Source organism: Nansenia antarctica (assembly GCF_963989245.1).
Source record: "Nansenia antarctica genome assembly, chromosome: 5".
Taxonomy (NCBI): domain Eukaryota; kingdom Metazoa; phylum Chordata; class Actinopteri; order Argentiniformes; family Microstomatidae; genus Nansenia; species Nansenia antarctica.
The window spans coordinates 2,996,371-3,022,859 of record NC_137690.1 but is presented as its reverse complement, the minus strand read 5'-3'; the positions used below and the strand labels follow the sequence as shown (position 1 = coordinate 3,022,859).

The 26,489-nt window shown below is 46.9% G+C and overlaps 1 pseudogene across 1 annotated transcript in view; it reads left to right on the top strand.

The window, feature by feature from the left end:
* LOC308159173 (nipped-B-like protein B) overlaps nt 1-26,489 on the top strand; it is a 30,701-nt pseudogene continuing 4,212 nt past the window's right edge. The window contains exons 1-15 of the transcript in view: nt 1-84; nt 4,747-4,896; nt 5,858-5,992; nt 6,586-6,684; nt 7,959-8,012; nt 8,476-8,584; nt 10,961-11,091; nt 14,512-14,652; nt 15,367-15,460; nt 15,836-15,990; nt 22,662-22,752; nt 23,863-24,033; nt 24,348-24,538; nt 25,055-25,162; nt 25,618-25,821. The product of the transcript in view is annotated as a nipped-B-like protein B (transcript). The remainder of the gene's footprint in view (nt 85-4,746; nt 4,897-5,857; nt 5,993-6,585; nt 6,685-7,958; nt 8,013-8,475; nt 8,585-10,960; nt 11,092-14,511; nt 14,653-15,366; nt 15,461-15,835; nt 15,991-22,661; nt 22,753-23,862; nt 24,034-24,347; nt 24,539-25,054; nt 25,163-25,617; nt 25,822-26,489) is intronic.

Sequence of the window (26,489 nt, the reverse complement as noted above, 5' to 3'; positions counted from 1 at the left end):
ATGGAGAGTGCCATCGCTGTCAGGATCAAAGCCATGAAGTGTCTGTCTGAGGTGGTGGCTGCAGACCCCAGCATCCTGGCCAGGGTAGGCACAACACTGTTTGTGTGTGTGTGTGTGTGTGTGTGTGTGTGTGTGTGTGTGTGTGTCTCTCTCTCTGTGTCTCTGTCTCTGTGTGTGTCTCTGTGTCTGTGTCTGTGTCTCTGTGTGTGTGTGTGTGTGTGTGTGTGTTAGGGAGACAGACAGACAGACAGACAGAGAGAGAGTGTCTATATCCGTGCCTTATCTCCTCATGACACGTGTGTGTGTGTGTGTGTGTGTGTGTGTTTACATGTGTGTCTATATTTGTCTGCGTCGCCTTATCTCAGCCTGCGGTGGGTGGGTGTACACATGAACCTGCTCCTATCTCCTCAGCTGTGTGTGTGTGTGTGTGTGTGTGGATGTTTAACCTTCTATCTCCTCAGTTTGACATGCAGTGTGTGTGTCTGTGTTACTTTTGGGGTGGGTGTGTCTAGACATTAACCCTCTCCTCATGTGGAGGTGTGTGTGTGTGTTTGTGTTTGGGCATGCTCGTGTTGGTGTGGGCGTGTGCGTGTGTTTGGGTGCACGTTAGGGCTGCACGATTAATCGATTTTAAATCGAAATCGCGATTTGAAATGATGCGATTAGCTAATCGCAAAGCCTGCGATTTGCCTGCGATTTTTTTATTTATTTATTTATTATTTTTTTACCAGGAAGTCACATTGAGATTAAAACCTCTTTTACAAGAGAGACCTGGCCAAGACAGGGTCAAAATAGTAGCTTAAAAAACAGTTCCGATAACAAGACAGGACATAAGACAGTGGCAACAATACAATAGACAAACAATGGTAGGGGTATTTCCAAGGTGATTAAAACATTGAGAAGTCTAACCAAAGCAGGTACAGCGAGCGGTGACCACATCCTTTAATCTACGCTTGAAGATACTTATGGAAATAAGGGCCTCTAATTTAAAAGTAGTCTGTAGGTCATTCCAAGACCAAGGGCCATAATAAGACAAGCTTGCCCTTCCAACATTGTTCATGATAAGTGGCACCTTGTATTGTAGCCATCTACGAGACCTGAGACCCGAGCCACTCGGTATAGGGATGAACTTCAGGCCCAGATAATTCGGTAAGAAGCCAGAGATGATTTTAAACACAAGAGTGTACCAGTGTTGGAGCCTTCTGACAGAAAGAGATGCCCATCCAACCAGACTATACAGTGTACAGTGATGGGTCCTGAAGGCACTATTGGTGATGTATCTTAGAACCGAATGATACAGGGGGTCTAGCTTGGATAAATGAACGTCAATGTCAATGAACGCACACGCACAACAACAACAACATCCACACCGTATGAAAAGGGCTCACGAAGGCACTGTGAAATAACCAATTCCATCAAGCATTACCTCGCTAAAGACATGGTGTTTATTAACACTGTGAGCAACGAAGGGTTTAAAAAACTAATCCAAACGCTGGATAAAAGTACTAACAACCGATCTGCGGTCGAGCCGTGCACTTCATACATTACGACGAGTTGAAGAGTTGCCAGCAAACGGTATACTTTTCCTGCTTTATCTATTTATCTATCTATCTATACAGAAAGGACCTATTATTTTTTACTGGACATTTTTATTATCACTTTATTTAACTTGATTGCAGTATGTGCAATATTTAGATGCTGCTCCTGAGCCATAATTGAATAACCTTGTTTGTAGAAAGGTCCTATTTTATTTTGATATTGGAATTGTTAAAAAAAAAATACACTTGTTGAGAGAAACAAAATGGTGTTGCTGTTTAAAAAAAACATAAATAAATATGTTGTCCCAATTCATATCTTTTAAGTTCTCATCCTTGCATTAGAATTAGAGCAGTTAATAGTTTGATGGTATCATGTGGTAATGCTCTCTGAAAATAGGTGATAGACAGATTCATCCAATCACCTGCCAAGTATTTTTTGAAAGTACCTGCCCTTTTCCAAACAGCTTCCAATTAAGCTTTCCTAGATGGTTGTGTGAAACAAACCACCTGAGTCAGGTTAGTAATGCTCCATCACATGTTTTAATCTGAAGCTTGATTTTAAAGCAATCCAATGTAAGTTTAGTTCTTTCACTCGTAGCTCGGGCTGTGGGGGTGCTAGAGGAGGGAGCCTCTAAGTCCCCTGAAGACGTACAAACAAACTGCACGTTGATACGACCTTCCTAGCCGGAGATATGGCCACACTTTACAAAAACTTCCTTTTTTTTCTATTTAAAAAAATAATAATCGCAAATTAAATCGCAATCGCAATATCTGTCCAAATAATCGCAATTCGATTTCCCCCCCCAAATCGTGCAGCCCTAGTGCACGTGTGTTTGTTTGGGCATGCTTGTGTGTGTGTGGCCGTGTGTTAACCCTGCCCCCCCCACCCCTCTCAGTTGGACATGCAGCGGGGTATGTGTGTGTTAACAGTAGAACAGCCGTGTCTATGTTACCTACTATAAGAGCCGCCTCGGGGGTCACATGACCATAGTCTTTACAATGGGAAGCTGCTACTTACACACAACGACCACTAGTTGGCCGTCTTGTAAATTAGCCTGCCTCCTACACAGAAAAACTAGCAAAATAGCTTCATAGTAGCTTATCCTGATGTGATTTTGAAAACGTAAGGATACTGTGTGGTAGAACGCACATATCTAGGACAAGTCATGAAAGGAGGGTCCTGAAATATGATCGAGTGCAAAGATATAAAGAATGTTTTACTCACAGTTTTACTCCATTACCCCAATCATCACCCACATAATAAACCTCTCCATCAAACAGGGACACGTCCCCCTTGACTTTAAAATAGCAAGGGTAACCCCACTGTATAAAAAAGGAAGCAAATTAGACCCAGGCAACTACCGACCTGTTTCTATTCTTAATTCCATCTCGAAACTTATGGAAAAAATAGTTTATGAACAGGTTGATAGGTACCTTACCGAAAAAAATCTGATGTATGAATTTCAATCAGGATTCAGAACATCCCATTCCACTGACACATGCCTTCTCTATTTGAACGACCACATCAACCATGAGGTGGACTCGGGCAAGTACTGCGGCATGGTCATGCTGGACCTCCAGAAGGCCTTCGACACAGTAGATCACCACATATTGTTAGATAAACTGAAAGCAATTGGGTTCGATAGAACATCGGTGAGCTGGATGCAATCCTACTTAGAGGGGAGGGAACAGGTGGTTAGTGTGAACGGAACACTGTCCCCCCCCCTCCCAGTGACCTGCGGCGTTCCACAAGGAAGCATATTGGGACCTTTACTGTTCCTAATATATGTGAATGACATGTCATCAGCATGTGATTGCAATTTGTTCCTGTTCGCGGATGACTCGGCTCTGCTGGTCTCTGACAGGGACATATTGCAGGTGGAAAAAGCGCTAAGCACTGAACTGAGTAGAATCTGCATCTGGCTAGCTGACAATAAACTATCAATACACCTAGGTAAAACTGAAACCATCCTATACGGATCCCCATCTAAACTCAGAAAGGCTGAACATTTTAAAATAAAAGTGGGTAACATTAATATCACAAGAAAAGAGGATATTACATACCTGGGCTCCATCTTAGAGGCAAATCTTTCCGGAGATAAAATGGCAGCAAAAGTAATCAAAAAAGTGAACCATAGAACTAGATTCTTGTACAGGATATCCTCACTTGTCAGTAAAAACACACTGAGGACCCTATCAGGAGCTCTCATTCAATGTCACTTCGACTATGCCGTAACATCATGGTACTATAGAACCACAAAGGCCCATAAAACAAGACTCCAGACAGCCCAAAATAAACTGGTTAGGCTTCTGCTAGGCCTCAACCCTAGGACACATCTAACCGCTGCTCATTTTTTGAGCCTTGATTGGCTACGAGTAGTTGACAGAGTGCAGCAGCTTGCACTGGGCCTGGTCTTCAAGATACGCTACACCACAAAGACACCCAAGTACCTGTCAACATACTTCCAAAAAGTGAACAACGTCCACACATACAATACCAGAGGAAGCTCCACGAACCACGTTAAACCGCGTTGCACCACAAACAAGGGGTTAAACTCGTTTGCAAACTATGCAGTAAAAATGTGGAACGCCCTTCCTATAATCTTAAAGGAGTGCAAAACACTGCCCACCTTCAAAACCACTCTCAAAAAACATTTACAGGAGGCTGCAATCCGTAACTGGACCCTCTAAATCAAAAATCAGATTAAAAGACCCGAACTACCCACTGTACATACTTTGTGTTTTGTCCCCCGCCCCCACCTGTGGTGTATGTCCCCACCTGTCCTACCCGCTGTACATACCTTATGTTTTGTTGTATTGTTCTTCCCATGATGGATGTATATTTATCTTGTAGATAGTACTAGTTATTTGTCTGTATTATCTTGTAGTTAGTACACATTTTTTTTTGTCTGTCTTACATGTAACGATGAATTGAGAATCAAGGACCCCAATTGAAATAAGCCAGTGGCTTTCTTGGGTTTTTATCCTGTTAGTTGACCTTGTATGTAATATGTACTTTCATGTACCTACTTCTGCAAATCTTCTAATAAAGTTTTCAATCAATCAAAAACAGGGTCAAATGACCCCACCCATGGCTTAAAGCACTCCTCCCTGTCCCCCCCCCCTAGTTGGACATGCAGCGGGGTGTGTGTGTGTGTGTGTGTGTATATTAACCCTCTCCTCTCCCCCCCCCCCCCCCCCCCCCTAGTTGGACATGCAGCGGGAATTTCAACAAGTCCACCTGATGGACAACAGCACCAGCGTGAGGGAGGCGGCAGTGGAGCTGCTGGGACGCTTCGTCCTGAGCCGCCCGCAACTCACAGAACAGTACTACGACATGCTGATAGAGAGAATACTGGTACACACACACACACACACACACACACACACACACAGCTGACAGAACAGTACTATGACATGCTGTTAAAGAGGATACTGGTACACACACACACACACACACACACACACACACACTCTCACACACACACACACACACACACACACACACACACACAGCTGACAGAACAGTACTATGACATGCTGTTAAAGAGAATACTGGTACACACACACACACACACACTCTCACACACACACACACACACACACACACACACACACACACACACACAGCTGACAGAACAGTACTATGACATGCTGATAAAGAGGATACTGGTACACACACACACACATACACACTCTCTCTCGCTCTCTCTCCATGACTTGCACTCGTTCTCCCTCTCTCTTTTTTTTCTCTGACTCATCCTCTCTGGTACACACACACACACACACACACACACACACACACACACACACACACACACACACACACACACACACACACACACACAGCTACACAGATCGTTATTGAAACACTTGAATCAGTGCGTAGCTGCATAAGAGGCAGAGGTCACCAGCAGGTCACCTGTGGTTCATAACACAGTCTCACACCGCCACCTGCTGGCAGGTTGACACCACTGCACCCTCCACTGTACCAGTACATCAGTTCAAACACTTGAGATATGAGACTTATGTAACTTATGCTTGTTAGGAAAAACATCTATGATTATTGTTGTTGTTTATTTAATCAATAAGTCATCTCTATTTAATCATCTTTATTTCCCTGTGTCATGCTATCTCTCTCTCTATGTATGTATCTATCTATCTATCTAAATATAGTGTTCTATGCTACATAATGTTTACAATATCCTATAGAATTTTCTAGATCTCTATCTCTCTCTCCTGACTGACGTGTTTCCCTCTGTGTGTGCGTGTGTGTGTGTGTGTGTGTGTGTGTGTGTGTGTGTGCGCGCCCCCCCCAGGACACGGGGATCAGTGTGAGGAAGCGTGTGATAAAGATCCTGCGGGACATCTGTCTGGAGCAGCCCACCTTCAACAAGATCACTGAGATGTGTGTGAGGATGATACGCAGGGTCAACGACGAGGAGGGCATCAAGGTACCACACACACACACACACACACACTTACATACATATATATGGATGTCTACACACACACTCACACACACACACTTACATACATACATATGGATGTCTACACACACACACACACACACACACACACTCACACACACTTACATACATATGGATGTCTACACACACACACACTCACACACTCACACACACTTACATACATACATATATATGGATGTCTACACACACACACACACACATACTTACATACATATGGATGTCTACACACACACACACACACACACACACACAGAAGGAAATCAAGACACACACAGGGCCGGTTTCAGAGACAAGGCTTAAGCCTAGTCCTGGACTAAATCACACTTTCAATGTAAAATCTCCATTGAAGATGTTTTTTAGTCTAGGATTAGGCTTAAGCCTTGTCTGTGAAACTGGCCCACAGTGTAACAGATAAGCTAACCAAGTTATCCTGCGCTAACTTCCTGTCCTGCTCTAACTTCCTGTCCTGCTCTAACTTCCTGTCCTGCACTAACTTCCTGTCCTGCTCTGACTTCCTGTCCTGCTCTAACTTCCTGTCCCGTTCTCTGTCCGTACAGAAACTGGTGAACGAGACGTTCCAGAAGCTGTGGTTCACGCCCACGCCGGCCCACGACAAAGACACCATGACCAGGAAGATACTCAACATCACCGACGTGGTGAGTGGCCGCTGTCTGCATGCTAACAACATTTGAACATCTTGGCTTCCATCCTCTTTGGTGGAAGTCTGTCTACTCTGCATGCTAACAACATTAGCCTCTTGGCTTCCATACTCTTTGGTGGAAGTGATACTCTGCATGCTAACAACATTTGAACATCTTGGCTTCCGTACTCTTTGGTGGAAGTCTGTCTGCTCTGCATGCTAACAACATTAGAACATCTTGGCTTCCGGACTCTTTGGTGGAAGTCTGTCTGCTCTGCATGCTAACAACATTTGAACATCTTGGCTTCCGTACTCTTTGGTGGAAGTCTGTCTGCTCTGCATGTTAACAACATTAGAACATCTTGGCTTCCGGACTCTTTGGTGGAAGTCTGTCTGCTCTGCATGCTAACAACATTAGAACATCTTGGCTTCCGGACTCTTTGGTGGAAGTCTCTACTCTGAATGCTAACAACCGTAACACGCCGTGTCAGCCAGGATAGCGGTTGAACACAGATGCAGTATCAAATGTGTCATTTTACACTGCAATCTCACACGCCGTATGGCGCAAGATAGTGACTGAACACACACAGACGCGTTACCTGCGATCTCACACTCCGTATCAGGAAGAGCAGCGCGTGAATACAGTTGCAGTAAAAACACTTTTATCTATATGTTTTTATTCATTGTCTTATTATGTCGTAAAATGTTTATCTATTTATTTTCTATATATGTATCTATTTCTGCCATTTCTTTTTATTATTTATTTCTATCCTTCTTTTTCTGTATTTTTTTAATGCATGAATTCTGACAGGAATGACTCTAATGTAGATGAATACATACTCACTACTAAATGCACACACATCTTTTGCATTGTTTATAAAGCTCTCACTGGCACAGCACCAGAATATCTGAAAGACCTTTTACTAGCATATCAGCCCAGTAGAGCTCTCAGGTCTTCTGACGCTGGTTTTCTCTGAGTACCACATGTACAAAAGAAGAGATCTGGTGAGGCTGCATTTTCATTTTATGCACCCAGATTGTGGAATGCACTGCCAGTTTACATTAGGGATGCAACCTCAGCACATATGTTCAAGTCAAGACTAAAAACCCATCTTTTTAATATTGCCTTTAAATGACTAAATCATTAAATTAAGATTATATAATGATTAAAGCACTTTGAGCTGCAACGTTTGCAGGAAAAGCACTATACAAATAAAGTTGTTATTATTATTATTATTATTATTATTATTATTGGCTTTTTCTGATAACATGTTTGTTTGTCTTTCTCAGGTGTCTGCGTGCAAAGACACAGGCTACGATTGGTTCGAGCAGCTTCTCCAGAATGTAAGAGGGTTTCCTTGTGTCAGAGCGCCCCCTTGAGGAGGACGCACCACAGTGCAACTCTGCCTCAGATCTCCAGACTCAGACTGACAATAATCACTCTCTCTGTGCCTCTCTCCTCTTCTCTCCTCCTGTTTGCTCTCTCCTCTCCTCTCTCCTCTCCTCTCCTCCTGTTTGCTCTCTCCTCTTCTCTCCTCCTCTTTGCTCTCTCCTTTCCTCTCTCCTCTTCTCTCCTCCTGTTCCATCCTGTCCTCCTCTCTCCTGCTCCTCTCTCCTCCTCTCTCCTTTCCTCCTCTCCTCCTCTCCTCCTCTCTCCTCTCTCCTCTCTCCTCTCCTCCTCCTCCTCTCTCCTCCTCCTCTCTCCTCCTCCTCCTCTCTCCTCTCTTCCTCCCTCCTCTCTCCTGCCCATCTCCCCTCATCTCCTGTCCCTCTCCTCTCTCTTCCTCCTCCTCCTCTCTCCCTCCAGCTGTTGAAGACAGAGGAGGATGCGTCGTACAAGCCAGCTAAGAAGGCGTGTGTGCAGCTGGTGGACAACCTGGTGGAGCACATCCTGAAATATGAAGAGTCCCTCTCAGGTACCTGTCTGTCTGTCTGTCTGTCTGTCTGTCTATCTCTCTCTCTCTCTCTCTCTCTCTCTCTCTCTCTCTCTCTCTCTCTCTCTGTCTGTCTGTCTGTCTCTCTCTCTCTGTCTGTCTGTCTATCTATCTCTCTCTCTTTCTCTCTCTGTCTGTCTGTCTGTGTCTATCTATCTCACTTTCTCACTCTCTCTGTCTGTCTGTCTGTCGGTCGCTCTGTCTAGATATAGTCTTCTAGGCTACAGAATGTTTACAATATCCTATAGAATGTTCACAATATCAGTGTTTCCTCTATATGCATTTATTGGTGGCGGGCCGCCACGAATGAATTTCGTGCACGATTTCTCAAAAAAACTCTGAACATTTTAGCTGATTAAAATATATCTGATCCTAGATCAGCGCTATAATGGATGTTGACTAAAAGTGCACCTAAATCCACGCCCATCTCTCTCTAACCGCTGATCCAAAATCAGATAAATGACATTAAACATTCAGTTGACGACGTGACACAAGGGCTACTCCTGATTGGTCTAAATGTGAACTGTGGTATTATTGTTATTGTGTACAGGCCACTGTAGTGACATCAGGTCAGGTGGGCAGGTTACGACGAGACAACAAGAGACCGGTATTGTAGAGCTTACAGAGCGAGTTAAAATAAAGACACTTACATTGAAATACAGAAGGACTCACGTGTATGTTTAATAGAATAACACGACATGGTGTCAGAAGTCCTGTAAGTGAGTGTTAAGAGTTAGATCGGCCGACAAGTGTCATTTGAGCTCGTGACGGTGAGAAGGGAGAAGAAAAGATGGATGCTAATGCTAACGCGGGAGCAGCTGCAGCCCAGAGAGCGGCGCCAGTTTCAAGTGCTACGTTCAGCATCCAGCCTCCGGATCAGCCTAGCATCTAAAAGATACAAAAAGCTGATCTAGCTAGCTAGGTGCACAAATAAGATATCACGTTAAATAACTTCGAAAAATTAAACAAAAACAGCGACAGATGGATGGATTTGTCAAGAAAAAAGATGTCCCAGACACTTCAAACATTGCTGAAGCTAGCAGTGGCTATGAGCGATCCGAAACTGCATGGCTGGCAGGAGCAAAGGAGCTAGGTGGTGGATCAGATCAGCTAACAACGTTTATGGCGGGGTACCACCACCACCAGCTACAACTACAGCGGGAGAGCCATCAGCATCGGCTAGCTGTGTTGGTGTATCAGCAGACATTAGCAAGTCAAAAAACGATTCTTATGTGCCGTCACTTTAGCAACGACACAGTATTGTCAAGGGGAAAAGAAGGGGAGACGTTTTTTTTATTGACAACGGAATTACATGCTGGAAAAACATGCAGCTAAAATTCAGGGAACATTTGGACAATAAGAGACACACGGGAGAAGTACGGGAAAACAGGGCTCATGTGGGTGTCATCAAAGGTAAGAGTTTGTTTTCTTTAACTCAGCTGATACTCAGCTGTTTACCGAATGCTCCATCTGACTGTGATTTTACTTGTGTAATGTGGTGGGTTGACATAATTCACGCACGGAACTATGGGTTGGGAGTATTGTTCCGTCCGCAGTTGAGTGCGTAGTACCCAAGTTGTTTAGTCTGTTCTATTTACTGCTTGAGTGTGTTGTTGACAATCGTTCATATCCTTCATTAAACGTTTAGCTTTGTCATTTGATACGCCGCCTATGACTCCCGTCTCTCGGCACTACAGTAAACAGTATGAGTAACGTTAGCCGCTTTTGTGCTCTCATGTAGGCCTACTTCGTATTATATTATAGCTGATGATCTTTGTGTGTGTGTATGTGACTGTCAGTCACAAGTTTATATTCTGTATATTACATTTTTTTTTTGCCATCCTCCCTCTAGTTTTGTTTGAAATTAGGTCGTTGTTTTGAGCGCGCGTGCGCGTTTCATGCGCGTGCACGCGGAAAAAAAATCGCGCCCGCGGACAGGGCTATCCGCCACTAATGTAAAAGTTCCTGGAGGAAACACTGCAATATCCTATAGAATGTTCTAGATCTATCTATCTGTCTAAGGCTGCGTTCATGTGACATATCCTGCATGTCATCCCTTCTCTCTCTCTCTCTCACCCATCCTTCCTGTCAGTCTCTACTGTCTCTGTCCTCCTCTCTCTCTCTCTCACCCATCCTTCCTGTCAGTCTCTACTGTCTCTATCCTCCTCTCTCTCTCTCTCTCTCTCACCCATCTTTCCTGTCAGTCTCTACTGTCTCTATCCTCCTCTCTCTCTCTCTCACCCATCCTTCCTGTCAAATCTCTATCTCTAAAAACAAAACATATGAGAGGGACTGCCCCCACTCAGAAAAAATTACTTGTAACTAAATCCGCCCACCTTCCTGCCGTCCTCCCTCCAGACAACAAGGGGGTGAACTCCCAGCACCTGGTCTCCTGCATCACCACCCTCTTCCTCTTCAGCAAGATCAGAGCCCAGCTGATGGTCAAACACGCCATGACCATGCAGCCTTACCTGACCACCAAGTGCAACGTAAGCTGTCTCACACACACACACACGCACACACACACACACACACACACACACACACACACACACACACACGCAGCCCTACCTGACCACCAAGTGCAACGTAAGCTGTCTCACACACACACACACACACACACACACACACACACACACACACACACACACACACATACACACATGCAGCCCTACCTGAGGGTGTCTGAGTATGTGTGTGAGGGTGTGTTAACATACTGTGCTAGTTAGTTAGTTAGTTAGTTAGTTAGCTAGTTAGCTAGTTAGTTAGTTAGTTGGTTAGTTTTTATTTGACAATCATGAAATGTACATAAAGAGGTATTATCAATGCCACACTTACATGGGCTGTCCAGGAATGAGCAGCACACAATCAAATCAAATAATTTCCTTTGTGATGCGATGTCTGAGCGTGTGTGTGAGGGTGTATTAACGCTGTGCCGTGTGTGAGGGTGTGTTAACGCTGTGCCGTGTGTGTGTGAGGGTGTGTTAACGCTGTGCCGTGTGTGAGGGTGTGTTAACGCTGTGCCGTGTGTGAGGGTGTGTGTGAGGGTGTGTTAAGTTAACGCTGTGCCGTGTGTGTGTGTGAGGGTGTGTTAACGCTGTGCCGTGTGTGTGTGAGGGTGTGTTAACACTGTGTGTGTGTGTGTGAGGGTGTGTGTGAGGGTGTGTTAACACTGTGCTGTGTGTGAGGGTGTGTTAACTCTGTGCCGTGTGTGTGAGGGTGTGTTAACACACTGTGCTGTGTGTGTGTGAGGGTGTGTTAACGCTGTGCTGTGTGTGTGAGGGTGTGTTAACACTGTGCTGTGTGTGTGAGGGTGTGTTAACTCTGTGCCGTGTGTGTGAGGGTGTGTTAACACACTGTGCTGTGTGTTTTTCTTCTTCTTTCGTGTCGCGTAGCCATGCCCGCATCTCTGGTTCTAGGTCGAAGAGGCTGGCTTCTGAGGGTGGTCTATATAAGGGGCAGATGGTGATTATGTGGTCGGAGGTCTGCTCTGGGTCACCGCACTCGCATGCCGCACTGTCCGCCAGGCCCCACGCCTTCATTGATGTTTTAAAGAGACCGACACCAGTTCGTAGACGGTTCAGTGTGGTCCATTGCCGGCGTGGTAGGTCGTCTCCTCCAATGGCGCCATCTCCTGGGTCCCAGATGTAGCGGTGGATTCGGGAGGGCCCGGCTGACTCCCACTCCTGCTTCCAAGCTGCTGCCAACCATGCATCTCTGGAGATGTCCTCAGAGGTGGAGTTGAGCATGGCTTGTGCTGCCTTGTTGTAAGGGTGGCGGGTCTTGAGTCGGCTTGGAGGTGCTGGTGTTATGGTGGTGTTGTGCAGGATGTGCCAGTCATGCTTTTGTGCCTTCCTGGCCAGGGCGAGGGTGGCAGCCTCCCGTCGGAGGCCGGCCGGTGCTATTCCCGCGAGGACTGGCAAGAGGGACACAGGGGTAGGCTTCAAGCATCCAGTAATTATTCTGAGGGAGGTATTGATAGCCACGTCGACCTTTCTCGCATGAGGGCTTCTGCTCCAGACTGGGGCGCAGTATTCCGCTGCAGAGAAGACCAGGGCTTGGGTGGATATTCTTAGCGTCTTAGCGGAGGCTCCCCAGGTTGTACCAGCAAGGCGGCGGATCAGCGCGGCCCTGGATGTCACTTTGGCCTTGACTTCTTCCAGGTGTTGTTTGAAGGATAATGTCCGATCCAGGCGCACTCCAAGGTACTTCGGGGCTTGCTGGACCTCCAGACATTTGTTGTCAACGCGCACCTCAAGTTCCCTCCTGTCTTCTCTGGTGCTAAGGTGGTATGCCGCTGCGACTGTCTTTCCGACACTGAGTTGTAGACGCCACCTTCGAAGGTATGCTACCAGTGTGCCTATGTCTACGTTAAGACCCTCTTCCATTGCCTTCCACGTTGGTCGGCTCAGCATGATGGCAAGATCGTCTGCGTAGCCATACTTTCTAGATGCTGTATCAGGTAGGTCGTGGATGTAAACGTTGAACAGCATCGGCGAGAGAACAGACCCCTGCGGTACCCCGTTCCTCTGTCTTCTGAGCCTACTGCACTGGCCACTGCTGGTCTGTAAGATGAAGCTGCGGTTGGAAAGTGTCTCCATGATGAACTTCACCATGTGGCGGTCCGGTATTGTCCTCAGCAGCTTCAGGTGAAGTCCCCGGTGCCACACGGTGTCGTATGCAGCAGTCAGATCCAGGTACACTACCCCAGCTTTCTCATTGTCCTGGAAGCTGTCCTCGATGTCCTGACAGAGTAGTGTTACCTGGTCTGCTGTTGATCTTCCACGACGGAAACCAGCTTGTTCCCGTGGGAGCTGTGAGTCCACCACTGGCTCGATGCGGCTATGGATCATCCTCTCCAAGATCTTAAATGGGACACAGAGCAACGAGATTGGTCTGTACGACTTGGGGTCTTCTGCAGGTTTATTTGGCTTCGGCAGAGCTATGACAGAGGCACGGCGCCAAGTCTTTGGGAGCTTTAATCTCCGGTAGCATGATGTATAGAAAGCACAGAGCCAGCCAGATGTTGTTGTGCTCTGGTGGATGACGAACTCCGGGTGGATGTTGTCACGGCCAGGGGATTTGCCTGGCTTGAGCTTGCTCATGGCCTCACTGAGTTCCTCTGCTGTGAATTCCCCCGAGAGGTTGGAATCGACACTGGCCGCTCCCGATATGCAGGACACCTCACACGATGTCAGTCGGGCAAAGTCTTTGTCAGCATCCGGGAAGCGGCCGTTCTTCAGGAGCTGGGATGCGATGGCATTTGCTGTGACTGGGCAGCTGTGGGGTATTGTATTTCTGCCTGTGAGCTGGTTGATGGTCTGCCACGCCTTGCGACTAGAATGGGTGAAGTCGATTGATTCGACAACTTCTGTCCATCTGGCCCTGCGGGTGATATCCAGCTTCTGGAGCAGTGCTGCTGCAGTCACGTCCACCTCTTCTCTGGCACTAGCCCTCTGGTGGTCGCACAGAAGGCGGCTGCATTCCTCGTCCCAACCTGGGATGTAATTCCTGTTATAGCCACGTGGGATGGTCTTCTTTGCCGCACCCAGAAGGACCTGGCAGTAGGCTGCATAGGCCGTATCCAGATCGGCTGTGTCTGGGTCTGGCAGGCCAGCTGACGTTCTTTCAGTCTCCTCAGCATACGACTCCCAGTGCTGTGTGTGTGTGTGTGTGAGGGTGTGTTAACTCTGTGCCGTGTGTGTGAGGGTGTGTTAACACACTGTGCTGTGTGTGTGAGGGTGTGTTAACACTGTGCTGTGTGTGTGTGAGGGTGTGTGTGAGGGTGTGTTAACACTGTGCCGTGTGTGTGAGGGTGTGTTAACACTGTGCTGTGTGTGTGAGGGTGTGTTAACACTGTGCTGTGTGTGTGTGAGGGTGTGTTAACACTGTGTTCCCCCTGTGTGCAGAACGCCAGTGACTTCATGGTCATCTGCAACGTGGCCAAGATCCTGGAGCTGGTGGTGCCTCTGATGGAACACCCCAGCGAGACCTTCCTCACCACCATAGAGGAAGACCTGATGAATCTCATCCTCAAATATGGCATGGCGGTGAGGCGGAGGGAGGGAGGGAGGAGGGAGGGGGGGAGGAGGGAGGGAGGGAGGGTGGGTGGAGGGAGGGATGGGTGGAGGGAGGGATGGGTGGATGGTGGGTGGGTGGGTGGAGGGAGGGAGGGATGGTGGGTGGAGGGAGGGAGGGAGGGATGGGTGGATGGATGGATGGGTGGATGGTTGGGTGGATAGATGGATGGGTGGATGGATGGATGGGTGGATGGATAGATGGGTGGATGGATAGATGGGTGGATGGATAGATGGGTGGATGGGTGGATGGATGGATGGGTGGATGGATGGATGGGTGGATGGTTGGGTGGATGGATGGATGGGTGGATAGATGGATGGGTGGATGGTTGGGTGGGTGGATAGATGGATGGGTGGGTGGATGAATGGGTTGATGGGTGGATGGGTGGATGGTTGGATGGGTGGATGGATGGGTGAGTGGGCTGGTGGACCAATGGATAGATGGAGGGTTGGATGGATGGATGGATAGGTAGACTGATTGGTGGGTGGGTTGGTGGATCAATGGACGAATAGATAAATAGATGGATGGACGGCCAGACAGACAGACAGACAGACGGATGGATTGATTGACAGATGATTTGACTAATGACAGACATGGTAATTGTCCAAACTGAATGTCTCCTCTTCCCCCTCCTCCCCCCCCTTCCCCCCCCTTCCCCCTCCTCCCCCCCCTTCCCCCTCCACCAGGTGGTCCAACACTGCGTCAGCTGTCTAGGGGCTGTAGTCAACAAGGTGACGCACAACTACAAGTTTGTGTGGTCCTGCTTCAACAGATACTTTGGTAAGAGAGTGCACACACGCACACACACACACACACACACACACACAACACACACCGTGTCCTGATGTTGCTTTTGTCTTGTTAAAGTCACAGTGTGTAGCTAGTGAGCTATTACAGCTGTTTTCGGATCTTATAAGTGGAGGAATGTTGAGTGCTGTCTTTTCCTCTAGAAACCCAAACCACAATGACCTACTGTGACGTGATGAGTGACGCGTCCTGTCATATATGTTGTTGTTGTTGTTGTTGACGACCCTGACCCTATATGCGCCCAATGTAACTACCCCTTGGGGATGAATTCGAAAGACATGGTAGAAGATACGATAAAGTAGTTTTTTCTGTGTTTAAATGTGAGGGTGTGTTCGTTTTGTCTCTCAGGCGTGCTGACCAGGCTGAAGACGCAGCACCAGGAGGACCCCAGCAGCGCCACGCTGGCCGCGGGCAAGCCCCTCCTGCTGCGCTCGCTGTTCACCGTGGGCGCACTCTGCCGACACTTCGACTTCGACTTCGAGGAGTTCAAGGGCAGCACCAAGGTGACAGCTTTTGTTTTCATTAACCTTTATTTAGTTTAGTTTATTTATTTTGCAAGTGATTTTAAAAAAACAGTGCAAGGAGGGAAGGAAGCCCAGAAGGCTTGTACAGAGTTCCACTAACGTCAATTCGGTTGTTAAGTCTGACGTCAAACGTGACGTTTAGCAATTTCCGGGTCCAAACCAGAAACTCCCCGCACCAGAGTACCAGTGTACTACAGCGGTAGAATGACAGTTTTTTAGACTCTGATCTATTGATACAACAAGGGACACAGCACTTTCCCTGTTTTCACCATATTGTCAGCGTCTTTGAGCCTCGGAAAAGTGCTATATAATAATAATAATAATAATAATAATAATAACTTTATTTGTATAGTGCTTTTCCTGCAAACTTTGCAGCTATATATGAATGAATGAATGAATGGTCTTTATTGTCATTGCTATAGTACAGGTACCAAACAACGACATTTGGGAGGGGTGGCTCCCCTGGTGGTAGGAAAGAGAAAAAAAACAAACAAAAAACAAGAAGGGAAAGGAGCTAGTTTACATAAATAAAGGCTATGTACACTATCCACTATACTATACTGTACAGATAAAACGACTAGGGTTGTCATATTGCACATAGTGTTATTGCACATTCATTTAAAGTGTCGCAGTTTGCAGGCTTGAAATGTACACATTTGTGCCTCAGCACTACACCTGATTTTTTCAATCCAGCAGCTGCCATCAATCCGTCCAGACTGTCCAGGGCCCAGAACCTAGGTCTTTGCTGTGTTCAGGGCCTGGATGGCCCTGGGGTAGAAGCTGAGCTTCAGTCTGTTTGTCCTTGCGGCCATGGTCCTGTACCGCCTTTTCGAGGGCAGCCGGGCAAAGTGTTCGTACCCAGGGTGGGTTGGGTCTCTGGAGATCTTGGAGGCCTTCCTGAGGCAGCGTGTGTTGTACAGCTCTTCCAGAGAGGGGAGGGGGGCGCCGGTGATCTTCTGGGCTGTTCTCACGACTCTCTGTAGCGCATTTCTCTCTGCGGTTGTGCAGCTGGAGAACCAGTTGCAGATGCAGTAGGTGAGGATGCTCTCCACTGCGCCGCGGTAGAAGGCCACCATTATCTCCTGCTTGATGTGTTCCTTCCTGAGGACTCTCAGGAAGTAGAGCCGCTGTTGTGCCTTCTTGATGGTGGCTGCTGTGTTGTTCTTCCAGGACAGGTCATCCTGTATGTGCACTAGGGATGGGACGATTATCGTGTTTATCGTTAATCGCGATAAAAACACCCGCGATAACTTTATCGTGGAGAATTTTAATTAGTTGAATAATCGTCATAATCGTTTTTTTTTTTTTTTTTTTTTTTTTAATTATTATTTTTAAATGACTGGACTTTTTAAATAGGCACTACATTTTATAAACACTGCTTTGTCTGTCTGTTTTTATTGTATGTATTAATGTATGTGACCTATGTGTTTTTTTTTTTTTGGGTTAATATTTTTATTGAGTTTCACAGAGACATGTACACAACAGGACATAACAACAACAACTAGTATCCGTGGGGGAGGTTATTGTCCCATTAATAGTAGAAAACTAGTTTTGCACTTTGTTATGCAGTACATTGTCCATAAACAGAAAATGTTTGAAAACGAAACAAAAACAAAAAAACAGTGGGGGAGGAGGCAATGTCACATATCAGAAATAAACAGAAAAGAAAATGACACAACAAATGCCATAATATATGATATGGGGGGGATCACCCCCATCGGAGACAGCATCCATGTCTTACAGTCCTAAACACAGCGGCAGCACAACACCAGCACAGTAAATAATATTGTGACCCATACATTGTAGATCTGTTACACATTAGTCTTGTGTACTTTCTTGAGTGTAATCCACCAAACCTTTCATTACAATGGCAGCCAGTCTGGTACCAATATAATCTAAGAACGGAGACCAAATCTTATAGAATGTCTTTATCTTACACTTAGACCTATATGTCAGATATTCCATAGGAATCATATCAAAAATTACCTTGTACCATCCAGCTATTGTAGGTGGTTTGCAGTCTATCCATTTCAGCAATATATTTTTCCTTGCACAAAAAGTGAAGATACACAGAAGTCTTTTGGAATGCATACTTTTAAGTTGTTTGTCTGGCAACCCAAACAATAGACACATGGGGTCCTTATCCAATGTAACATCTAGAATTAGATGAATTTTATCCACTATACCTTTCCAGTAATCATCTATATATCTACAAGTCCAAACACAATGAACAAAGCTCCCAACCTCGGTAATACACTGTACACATTTCCGATTTGTTATGATCCATTTTATGTCTAAGTTGGGGAGTAATCTGCAAACGTTGTAGTAGTCTAAATTGCGTTTCCTTCGTCCTATTACAGATTGAGATGTCGTTTGCCGATTGCCATATTAGTGACCAAGTTGCTTCATCAGTATTAATGTTCAGGTCATTATTCCAGTCTTTGGGCGTAAATGCAGGTTTGCCTTTATCATATTTTGAAAGTGCTCTATACCCAAGCCCCTGAATGCCTCTCGTCTTTCCAGCAGAGACTATCTCCTCCAGCGGAGAGGGTTGGTGACAGAGGCCAGTGTCTTTTTGGCTATTTAAAAAACTTCGTATCTGAAGGTATCTGAAAAACTCATTTCGTGGTAGGTCATATTTCTTACATAATTGGTCAAATGAAAGTAGTATTTCCGTATCATATAAATGTCCGATAGTAACCATCCCTTTGCTGTCCCACCGCTTGAAACCCCTATCCGTGGCACCAGGGGAGAAGTCTATGTTGCCCCAAACTGGCGAGAGGGAGGATGTCATAATCGTATGTTATAAATAAATAGTAATATAATTGAGATTTCTCACATGAGCCGCGCGCGAATATCCTCACAGAAATGTGTCTCGCGTGATTGTTCAGCCTGCATGGGTAACGTGACTGTCAAGTCAGCCTTGTCAGTCAGTCACTAACGTATGCTAGCCTTCTCACCATGGCTGCATCGGCCCCGTGTCCATTGCCTCACCTTTCCAGGGTTGCCCGCAGGCTTCTATGCATACCTGCAACTAGTGTTCCTTCAGAGAGAGTGTTTAGTGCCAGTGGGCACATTTTAGTGCCAGTGGGCACATACTCACACCTCTCCGAGCACACCTCTCCGAAAAAGTGAACATGTTGACATTTTTGCACTTTAACCTATCTTGAAGCTTTCAAGTCTCTAAGCCACAAGGCTAGCACTCAGTTTGATGACAGAAAAGTGTCAGTGTTCAAGTTTTGTTTGACAGTATTTTTTTCCTTTATTTATGCAGTGATACCTTATAATTTATCATTACCTTATTTAAGATTTTATTAAAGATTTTGATTTTTGTCAAGATGTTTTTAAAATGATGTTAATGTTATTAACATGATTCAATAAAAATACAACAAAATCTAAGTTAAAGTGATTACAGTGTGTTTTATTGGCATTCTAAAAAAAAGTTATTTTTTTTTTTTTTTTTTAAATTCTCGCGATAATATCGTGGATCGCGATTATTTTGCCCACGATAATCGTGACATGACATTTTCTAATCGTCCTACCCCTAATGTGCACCCCCAGGAATCGGAGGGTTGAGACTCTCTCCACGCTCTCTCCGTCGATGAGCAGGGGCTGGACCTCAGATTTTTTCCTCCTGAAGTCCACAATGATTTCCTGGGTCTTTGACTGGTTCAGCAGCAGGTTGTTAACCTTGCACAGCTTGCTCAGCTGCTCTACCTCATCCCTGTACGCCGCCTCGTCCCCCCCCGAGATGCAGCCCACCACGGTGGTGTCGTCTGCAAACTTTACGATGGAGTTGCTGGGGTGAACGGGGGTGAAGTCGTAGGTGTAGAGGTTGTAGAGGATGGGGCTTAGCACGCAGCCCTGGGGGGACCCAGTGCTGAGTCTGAGGGCTGTGGAGGTGTGGGAGCCCACCCGCACCCTCTGGGGGCGGTCGGACAGGAAGTCCTTGATCCATGCACATATAGAGTGTGATAGTCACAAGGTCTAGTAGTTTGGTCACTAGCCTGTCTGGAAGGATGGTGTTGAAGGCAGAGCTGAAGTCCACAAAGAGCAGTCTCGCGTAGCTGTTTCCCCTCTCCAGGTGGGATAGAGTGGCGTGGAGAGTCGTCGCGATGGCGTCCTCTGTGGACCTGTGGGCTCTGTAGGCGAACTGGTATGGATCCAGGTTGGGCGGGAGGCGTGTGACTATGTGGGCCCGGACTAGTTTCTCGAAGCACTTCATGATGATTGGTGTGAGTGCCACCGGGCGGTAGTCGTTTAGGCAGCTCACCGTGCTTTTCTTCGGGACTGGGATGATAGTTGAGTTTTCAGGCAGGGTGGGATGGTGGCCTGGGACAGGGACTGGTTGAAGATGTTGGTGAAAACCCCGGCCAGCTGGTCGGCGCAGTCCCACAGCACCCGTCCCAGGACGCCATCCGGCCCAGAGGCTTTCCTGGGGTCCACCGCCTTCAGCACGCGTCTCACTTCATGCTCTGTGAGGGTGAGGCTGCTGAGAGGTGGAGAGAGTGGTGTTTGTGTTGTGGTTACCTCCGTTCGCCCCTCGTCGAACCGGGCGTAGAAGGAGTTCAGCTTTTCCGCCAGCAGGGGGTCGTCCTCTGCGGCTGTGAGCCTGTTGGCTCTGAAGTTTGTCATGTGCTGAACCCCCTGCCACACCCGCCTGGAGTCGTTGCTCAGGAAGCATTCCTCAATCTTCTCTCTGTGGTCTGCCTTGGCCTCCCGGATGCCGCGCTTTAGGTTAGCCCTGGTGGTGCTGTACAGCAGTGTGCCCTTCCCTGCGAAGAAGGCGTTGTCCCTCTCATTGATCAGTTTTTGGACCTTCCCAGTCATCCATGGCTTCGTGTTGGGGTAGACCCGGACCCGTTTGTCCACGGTGACTGAGTTGGTGCAGTTCACTATGTGGTTCAGAACCGACGACGTGAACTGTTCCAGGTCCTCATGCTCATATTCCTGCCATGAGGTGTCATTTAGGCAGATCTGCAGTGGAGCGGACCCTTCTGGCCAGGTTCTGACAGTCTTAGTGGTGATGGGAGCACTTTTCCTCATGGTAGTGTAGGCTGGAATCAGGAGGATTGACACATGGTCAGACATGCCTAGATGAGCTAGCGGTCTAGCCTTGTAAGCACGCTTGATGTTGGTGTATACCTTATCCAGTGTTTTTCTCCTCTTGTTGCACATTTAACATGCTGATAGAACTTGGGTAGTACTACTTTCAGGTCGGCATGATTAAAGTCTCCGGCAATAATATGGACTGCCTGTGGGTCCGCGCTCTGTTCACCACTGATGACGTCATATAGCCGCGCCAATGCTAAGCTACCATCTGCGTTTGGTGCTATGTAAACACATGTAATGTACACTGCGTTGAACTCCCTCGGGAGGTAAGTGGGTCGGCATTTAACAGTCAAGTATTCCAGGTTTGGGGAGCAGTGGCTACTTACAGTTTTCGTGTTTAAGCACCAGCTGTCCTTCGTAGATATAATGAGCCCACCTCCGCGGGTCTTCCCACTAAGCAAAGTCCAGTCTGCCCGGTGTAGGGTTCTCCCTTCCAGGCTTACCGCGGAGTCCAGGATAGTGTCATTTAGCCAGGTTTCTGTGAGAATAATCACACAGCTATCTTCCACGATGTTATTTGTAACGACCTGTAGTCTCAATTCGTCCATCTTGTTAGCCAGGGACCTGACGTTGGATAGGAAAATACTCGGCAAAGCAGGTTTGTTCGGGCTTCTCCTCAGCCTGGCTAGCAGGCCCCCCCTTCGTCCTCGGCGTTGCTTACGGTCTCACCTCCGACGTTTGCGCTTGAGTGTTGGGAGAGCGTAGTATTTTTCACCCGGCGACCGGGCAACGTCGAGTGGAATCCTCCGTTGTTTCAAGAACTCCGCCGTTACAGTCCCCTCGTTTTGCGCACCAACTTCTAGTAAGTCTAGTCTGCTGTAGGTACTATTTACACAACCGTTCCCTATAAGTACTAAAATAAAAATGTACATACAAATGTACTTAAAAACACTAAAAAACACCAGTGTTGAAGCCACTCCAAGCCGCGCGTCTGTGCGCGCCGCCATCTTGAGCCCTTAGGCTCAATATGGCTATATATAATATAATGTAATATATAATATATTCATATAATATAATGCATTATTATTATTACTGAGGCATTTCGAAGAGAGCGCCTCAGCCAACGTTGGACCCGGAAACACGTCACGACTTAACAACCGAATAGCCAAGGTTCAATATACTACAAAAGAACACTTAATACATGTAAATAAGACAAGAGAAACAGCAAACAAAGTTATATCCATGGGGCAAAACGGTAGGATAGCACAAAAAAGACACAAGGATACATTGCTTGCTCAGAACACTCTTAGTAATAGTTTTCTTTTCTTTTTTTCTTTTTAAATTCTTCATAACTTTTTTTTCCTTTCCATGATTATTGCTCTTATTTCTGTTGCCCCCTAGTTAGATTTAATAAGACAATAGAAATTAATAAGAAGACATGGAAGGATGGAAGTGTTAGTGTTTAATTATAACTTGCAAAACATGAAGAGTTAAAACAACCAAACAACTAGCCAACCAACCAGCCAACTAGCCAACCAACCAGCCAACCAACCAACCAGCCATGGTCTCAGTGTGTTTGTTTCCTGTCGTCCCTCCAGGTGGTGATCAAAGAGAAGGTTCTGGAGTGTCTGCTGTACTTCACCAAGAACGAGGACGAGGACGTGCAGACCAAGGCCATCATCGGCTTAGGTAAACACACAGAACAAAGATGGGCTGAACCCTGCGTGACAGACAGCAGCTGGTGAAAGAGGGAACAAGTCGGCAACCGATCAAAAATGTTCAGACTTTTATTCTGAAAAATGTAAATAAATATAAACGTTGTTGAAAGTCAACGACACACTCGCTAGTCCAGCCAAAACATTGCAGTGCAATGGATTCAGTGAGAAATCCCCACTACTTTACACTAACTAGGTAGTAGTGGGGATTACTCACCGAGACACTCAAAACACAACTCAACTTGTTTCACATCCACTCAGTATCAAAATAGTGACAATACCACCGCTCAGCTCATCTGTAATCAGACTTATCTGAGGTAACTTATCTGAGGTAACTTATCTGAGGTAATCAGACTTATCTGAGGTAACTTATCTGAGGTAACTTATCTGAGGTAATCAGACTTATCTGAGGGAACTTATCTGAGGTAACTTATCTGAGGTAATCAGACTTATCTGAGGTAACTTATCTGAGGTAATCAGACTTATCTGAGGTAACTTATCTGAGGTAATCAGACTTATCTGAGGTAATCAGACTTATCTGAGGTAATCAGACTTATCTGAGGTAACTTATCTGAGGTAATCAGACTTATCTGAGGTAACTTATCTGAGGTAATCAGACTTATCTGAGGTAACTTATCTGAGGTAACTTATCTGAGGTAATCAGACTTATCTGAGGTAATCAGACTTATCTGAGGTAACTTATCTGAGGTAATCAGACTTATCTGAGGTAATCAGACTTATCTGAGGTAACTTATCTGAGGTAATCAGACTTATCTGAGGTAACTTATCTGAGGTAATCAGACTTATCTGAGGTAATCAGACTTATCTGAGGTAACTTATCTGAGGTAATCAGACTTATCTGAGGTAATCAGACTTATCTGAGGTTGCTGGAGCTGAAGAGTATCGAACTGAACGAAAAGAAGAAGCAGCTTCTGCACACTCAAAAACTGTTTCCAAAAATCTATGTTTTATTATTGCGCTGCAAGCTTTCTGTCTTTCTTTAACTTCCCCCCCCCCTGCCCCCCCCAACCCTCCCCCTGCCCCCCCCAACCCTCCCCCTGCCCCCCCCCCCCCCCCCCTCCAGGGTTCCTGGTGATCATGCACCCCAGCCAGATGTTCTGCCCCGAGGTGAAGACGCTGTACAACGGCATCCTGGCGGACCGCGGCAGCTCCGTCAACCTGAAGATCCAGATCCTGAAGACCCTGCAGACCTACCTGCAGGAGGACACACGCATGCAGGACGCTGACAGAGACTGTGAGTAGCCAGTCCCCCAACCCAGGCCTATACCCCCCCCAGCCCCCCCCTTGGCCTTGGGCAAGACACTGAACCACAAATTGCTCCCATTGAGCGGGCCGGCGCCTTGAATGGGTGAATGAGAGGCCGTCGTAAAGCGCTTTGGAATAAGGCGCTATGTAAGTCAGTCTATGTTAGTCAGTCTATAAGTCAGTCTATGGAAGTCAGTCTATGTAAGTCAGTCTATGTAAGTCAGTCTAAGTCCTCTATGTAAGTCAGTCTATGTAAGTCAGTCTATATAAGTCAGTCCATTGACCATTTCCCATGGTCCTCAGGGAAGAAGCTGTCGAAGCAGGAGGACCTGAAGGAGATGGGGGACATCTCGTCGGGGATGAGCAGCTCCATCATGCAGCTGTACCTGAAGCAGGTGCTGGAGGCCTTCTTCCACACGCAGTCCAGCGTCAGACACTTCGCCCTCAACGTCATCGCCCTCACACTCAACCAGGGACTCATACACCCCGTACAGGTACACACACACACACACACACACACACACACACACACACACACACCTGAGTGTTCTGTCATACACCTTGTACAGGTAAACACACACACACACCTGAGTGTTCTGTCATACACCTGTACAGGTAAACACACACACACACACACACACACACACACCTGAGTGTTCTAACACACACCTGTACAGGTAAACACACACACACACACACACACACACACCTGAGTGTTCTAACACACACCTGTACAGGTAAACACACACACACACACACACACCTGAGTGTTCTAACACACACCTGTACAGGTAAACACACACACACACACACACACACACACACCTGAGTGTTCTAACACACACCCGTACAGGTAAACACACACACACACACCTGAGTGTTCTGTCATACACCCCGTACAGGTACACACACACACACACCTGAGTGTTCTAACACACACCTGTACAGGTAAACACACCCCCCTGTTGTATGAGATGTGCTGTACACCTAAGCGTGCCGTGCCTCTGCAGTGTGTTCCCTACCTCATCGCCATGGGAACGGACCCGGAGCCCAGCATGAGGAACAAGGCGGACCAGCAGCTGGTGGAGATCGACAAGAAGTACCCCGGCTTCATCCACGTAGGTCCCCCACACACACACACACGCCCACGCACGCACACACACGCGCGCACACACACGCACGCACACACACGCACACACACCGGCTTCATCCACGTAGGTCCCCCACACACACACACGCACACACACACACACACACACAGTAGGTCCCACGTACAGGAAACGCATCACACAGGAAACAGTGTTGTTGAACCTGCGTCAGACAGACAGGTGAAACAATGTTAGTAAAATGTGCGTAACACTAGAAGAGCCGTGTCTATGTTACCTACTATAAGAGCCGCCTCGGGGGTCACATGACCATAGTCTTTACAATGGGAAGCTGCTACTTACACACAACCACCACTAGTTGGCACGTCTTGTAAATTCGCCTGCCTCCTAAAAAAAGAGAGAAAGAAATAATTAAATAAACAAATCCCCTCCCTCTCTCCCTCCCTCCCCCCCCCCCCCCCCCCCAGATGAAGGCGGTAGCGGGCATGAAGATGTCCTACCAGGTGCAGCAGGCCATCGCTCTGTCCCGGAAGAGCTGCATCATCCGGGGCTTCCGCCAGGACGAGACCACCTCGGCCCTCTGCGCCCACCTCTTCTCCATGGTCCGGCCCAACCGCCAGCACCGCCGCGCCTTCCTCATCTCCCTGCTCAACCTGTTCGACGACAGCTCCGTGAGTCACCCCCGCATTTTGACATGTTTTATTTGTATTTTTTCATTTTTCAATTTAAAACTTGTACATTTTAATTTTTTTACTTGTAATTTCTATTTAACCATGAATACACTTTTTACATGTTTTATGTTTATTTAAAAAAAAAAAAAAAATGTATATATTATTATTTGTTACATTTTTTTAAATTGTATTTAACCTTTATTTAACCAGGAATAAAAACTCACTGAGATTTTAAAACTCTCTTTTACAACAGCTTGACAACTGCAGGGTTTCCCTGCTGGCGGGAAAGCTGAACACCTTCTACGACGAGCTGAACACCTTCTACGACACCATCTTCGACGAGGGGCGAACGGAGGTAACCGCAACACAAACACCACTCTCTCCAGCTCTCAGCAGCCTCACCCTCACAGAGCATGAAGTGAGACGCGTACTGAAGGCGGTGGACCCCAGGAAAGCCTCGGGGCCGGATGGCGTCCTGGGACGGGTGCTGAGAGACTGCGCCGACCAGCTGGCCGGGGTTTTCACCAACATCTTTAACCAGTCCCTGTCCCAGGCCACCATCCCACCCTGCCTGAAAACCTCAACTATCATCCCAGTCCCGAAGAAAAGCACGGTGAGCTGCCTAAACGACTACCGCCCGGTGGCACTCACACCAATCATCATGAAGT